Below are 4,957 nucleotides of genomic sequence, written 5' to 3'. Positions count from 1 at the left end.
AGAACAGAGAAAGATGTATAAACCATGAGGCTGTATTAAATACAAGTACAGTTCTAACAGTAGTTGAGTGGTATCACTTTATTTTACAGTCCTGTTACTCATGTACATACTAGGTTCTAACCCTACCCCATGTAGTTACCTTATATTACCAGTACTTTCATAGGTAAGAACACTGTAAGTACAAGTGAGTGCACGTACTGTAAAATAAAGTGCAACCAGTTGAGTGATCATTGCACAAGACTACAGCTGTTTTACTGCAGAGATTGTTGGAGAACTGCAAAATAATTGAATAGTAAATGATTAAATAATTTACTGGTATAAGAAAAAATTAAACCTTGAGAAAATTGTAGTGCTTCAAACAGGAAAAATCCTTATACTGCAGGTGCGTAGAGCCAGTAGGATACTTGAAAATGAACATGAGGATGGCTAACCGCACACTGATCCACTCAAGACTGAAACATTCTACAGAAACATTTTTATTTTATTTTATAAATTGCATCGTGCAAAAAGTGCAGAAGTTGTTGCAAAGGGAGGCTTTCTGAATCTTTGAACTCAAATCTTTATTTCCTGAGGATATGAATGAAGAACTAGAACTATAGTAATATTTTGTAAAAAATATTATTATCATTACTACTTTTTTTTCTCTCTCTCCTGCTAAATCTGTTGTATTTGTAATGTTTATTCATTCTTTGTAGTTGTATAGTTGTATACTTGTAATATTCTGATATGTAATATTCTGATATATATATATATATATATATATATAATTGCTGACCTACTTAAAAAAGGGTGAATGTTGTTTGTTAAGTGAGCACTGAAGATAGCAATGTGCCGAAACGCTAGGACGATTCTAAGGGCCCGACGATGGAGGGGGGCCCCCGAGGGGAAAAAACGATTTCTACCGAGGGAAACGTGATCAGGATTTCTACCGAGGGGGAGTCCAACCCCCCTAACATTCCACCAGGAGGCGCTAGACATAGCAAGTTTAATAAAACATGGAGAGACTATTGAAGCTCAGAACAGGAAAAAATTTATTGATAAAATCAGACAACAGAAGAAAAAATAATCCAGTGTGAGTAAAGCAATCTTTGTTAATATGCAGTATTTATCATTCAGGATCACAAACTTATGAAAAATCATTTGAAAATACACTGACAAAACAACAAATATCTACAATTTTGTGTGATGTCAATTTTGATGAAACACGTGTAAATCACCTCCGTCACGTCAGATTCCTGTAACACAAACACAAATGAATAAAGTCATTCATATTAAATAAATAACAGAAATTTGCTGCAGATTCATCATGAGGATTGATAATGCATTGGACCGGACCACCAAATAGAGTACTGTGGGATAGAATCAGTGAATATTACGGGATATGAGTCATTGTTTCTTGCACTGAATGGCTGTTTTGTGTCTTTTTAAAGGACTTTTTGGATGACATTTTAGAACGCAAGAGCAAAAAATAAAACCATGCAACATGGTTGACTGTTGAAACCACAAAACATGTTCAACACATGCTGTAATATACCGCTCATTGCCATATATGTGTAATGAGTTAGTGAAGTAGCATGCAGTATGCAGTGATACACATTTTAAACAGGAATATACTATTACTATGCAGTTATTTTGAACAGTAAGAATAAATGTAAATGTCATTGAAACAATACAGGAACTCTCACCGTCATCAGTCCAGTGTGTTTGTAGAGTTTTGCAGCAGCTTGAGTCTCGTCTTCATGAACTGTAATGACAGACACGTTCAATCAAAACATGGAGAATATTGTTGATTCATAAATAAGACTCATTGTTTTTACAGATGTACGAGCTGTGGATTCACTCGACCTGCATCTCTGTGTTTCCTGCAGATACAAAACTTCACAATTACAGCCACGATCACCAGAGATCCAGCAGCAGCAGAGATCAGCACTATTATCACATATATTGGGTCTGCAGGACGTGAATGAGGTGAATGAATAGTAGGTGCTGGAGTCTGTGGGTCTGGTGTTGTAGCGGCTAAATAAATAAACACATATCTCATAGTTGTTTTATCTGAACACGTCAGAGTTGATGTTTAATGCTGGTACTATTAGTCCACATCTTAATTTGTTTCTCAAGACTTATAATAGATTCATTTAACAAGATTATACTGTCAGAAAAGAAAAAGTCATTAAAAAATGACCAAATGAAAGAGCAAAAAGGTGAAAGGAAAGTGCCTTAATAATTTTGTGTGTGGTTTGCTTGCTTTATACATACTCATGAAATAATTATTTGTGTAAAATAAATAATTATTCATAAAGACTGGCAGCAAAAATGACAGTGTAATTGTGACTCACCAAAGACAGTGACATTGGACAGAAGCAAACTGGTGTGTTTGCTGTTTAACGTGTTAAAATGATTAAAGTTACTCTATATGTGTAACTTTTGGCCCTCTAGCGGTTAGAAATGAACCTGCATGTGTCTTGCAGAAGAACATGGGGGTCTCATTCACTAAGCATGTGTTTTTGCAGAGATTTCGCAAGATGTTGCGAAACCCTTTCCGCTATAAGTTAAAAATTTATAATAATTAGATATTACATACAATTTGTTTATAAAATATAAAGAGTTGCACATTTCATTGGTGCAAAGCTGTGTATGTTAATTTTGTATAGCATTTGCATCTGATTTTTCTTACTTAATTTAGAAGCACAATTACTGTTATAGTCATCTGTTAAAAATCCCATTAAACAGACATTTCAAAGTTTATTTTAAAATGCAGAGTATTGCAAATCAAAATAAAGCTCTGTAAACACTTGTGTTTTTACAACACTGTAAGTGTTTCCCATCGGGTAATGAATTGCTCCACACACACTTCTGATCTTCAAGACCACTTAAACACTTGAGCCAAATACAGGAAATATGCCAAGTGTTCAAATATGACGACCTAAAGTGTGGTATTTGAACAAGCCCCTCAGAACGAGGTTAAAAACAAATTCATGGGCGTCTGCACGTGTTGTGAATTTGTTTTTCATGAGAAGTTTGAATATGCGTAAATATATTTATACACTAGTGGTGGGCATAGATTAATTTTTTAATCTAGATTAATCTCAATGTAATCTTGGAATTAATCTAGATTAAAATGGCTCATTTGAATTCGGCCAAGTAGATAAGTAAACAACTAGCAGTCATCAAGAATTTTATATTGATAATAACATTGAAGACATTGTATGATTATTCCTTAAAGATAAGGTTTTAATAGTTTTAGTAGTAGTAGCCTATTACGTTCTGCCCAATGTCTTCAAGTGAAACCGAACTTTTATTTTGACGGGTTGCCGTGAGGATAGTTTTTCTCAAATGAAACGCTCGAATGCTCATGAAGTGACTCTCAGAGCAGTTCTGGAGATGTTGTTCATGTATTTATGTCCTCATTTAGTGAGACGACAGACGTTAATATTGCCGCAAGCGTCACGCGGTCTTCTGTATGAGTAAACAATCCCGTGCGTCTGCGTCATACATTAACACAGAGACACATAGAAGTCATATTTAAATAGACGTTCGCGGGTTAATATTTACAAATAGGAGTGGGAGTGTGCTCACTTGTGTGTGCGCTTACGTTTGTTTGTGTGTGTGTGTGTGTGTGTGTGCGAACCGGGGCGGAACTCCGCTGTGCGCGCGATACAGAGAGCGCGACCATGTAACGTAGAGACAGAAATGACTTGCCGATTTCCATTGGGAAGCTTCTTAAAAATAAATCGAGGTGAAAGTCATCATAGCTTGCGTAGTATAGACCCAGCTCCCAACCCAACTTTGAGAATAGATTAACGGCGATATTTTTTTTATCGCCCGATAAGAGTCTCAAGTTAACGCAGCACGTTAACGCCGATAACGGCCCACCACTATTATACACATATTCAAACTTCTCATGAAAAACTTCATTCATTAATAATTGCATAGATTATCCGTATAGGGATATTCTATGCAAGGGCGTAACCATGGTATATCTATGCAATTATTAATGAATGAGAGACTCTTTGTTTTGGTTGTGTTTCAGCTCAGATGAATGTGATTCAAGGAGCCGGTTTAAGCACAGATACAGAACATCTTATAAATAGCACTTTCTTTGTTTTACAACTGACTGACTCCCCGGAAATTTGCCATTTTCAATTATTCATGATCATTTTTTCTTGTTTTCAGTGTTACCAGCTATCTGCATCCATACGCTGAATGTCGAGTGTATGCAATTTCCTGTGAAATTGATTATGTTTATTTAAAGTGTATTAATTTAAGGGACATGGTTTGGAAATTAATTTTTACACTCTCTTAATAATATAATTTTGTCATTATTATCAGAAAAAGTTCTGTATACATTTATAAATATACTGTAGCTTTAATGCTGCATCTGATTTTTTTTTTTTTTACATAGGCCCACTTATGCCCCTATTCATGCTATTACACGCTGGTCACCATGCAGGAACTGAAGTAAAAACACATTTCAAACTCACCTGCCAGACGCCACAAACACAAACACAACCAAAATCTGTCAAACATCTTCGTTCCAGTAAAAAAGGAACTAATGTGAAGCTGATCTGTAGTAGAGTCATGAGAAACTGTACTGTCAGATAAAATAACTGTGTTTATGCGTGTGAACATCCAGCTTTTTTTTTTTGCTCATTTCACAACGTGTTAACTCCAGTTAGCCACAGCTTCCTCTTCTGTTCAGTGATGTCATTTTCAACAGAAATAAACTGACCCATAACACGATCAGTGATTAGAGAAGTTAACAATAATTCAGGGTAATATAACTGTTTGTACATGAAAGTAGCCTACGACACACACACACACACACACACACACATACAAACTATTGTGAGTATTACACCTATTTCACCTTGAACTGCATGCTTTTATTAATCTAACATTATAACTCTCTGTCTCTCTCTCTCTCTCTCTCACACACATGCTCAAACTGCCTTGTCTT

At 35.6% G+C, this 4,957-nt stretch overlaps 1 long non-coding RNA gene across 1 annotated transcript; it reads right to left on the bottom strand.

Annotated features, from left to right (window-relative positions):
* Window positions 1-1,019: 1,019 nt before the first annotated feature.
* Window positions 1,020-4,602, bottom strand: LOC131529764 (uncharacterized). Its single transcript, XR_009268210.1, has 3 exons — window positions 4,482-4,602; window positions 1,686-2,016; window positions 1,020-1,235 (listed from the first exon to the last, which is right to left on the bottom strand). It is a non-coding gene; the product is annotated as an uncharacterized LOC131529764 (long non-coding RNA).
* Window positions 4,603-4,957: the final 355 nt, after the last annotated feature.

The sequence above is a fragment of the Onychostoma macrolepis genome, chromosome 22, assembly GCF_012432095.1.
Source record: "Onychostoma macrolepis isolate SWU-2019 chromosome 22, ASM1243209v1, whole genome shotgun sequence".
Taxonomy (NCBI): domain Eukaryota; kingdom Metazoa; phylum Chordata; class Actinopteri; order Cypriniformes; family Cyprinidae; genus Onychostoma; species Onychostoma macrolepis.
Note: the sequence above shows the minus strand (reverse complement) of the source record. Positions and strands in the feature narration are given on the sequence as shown.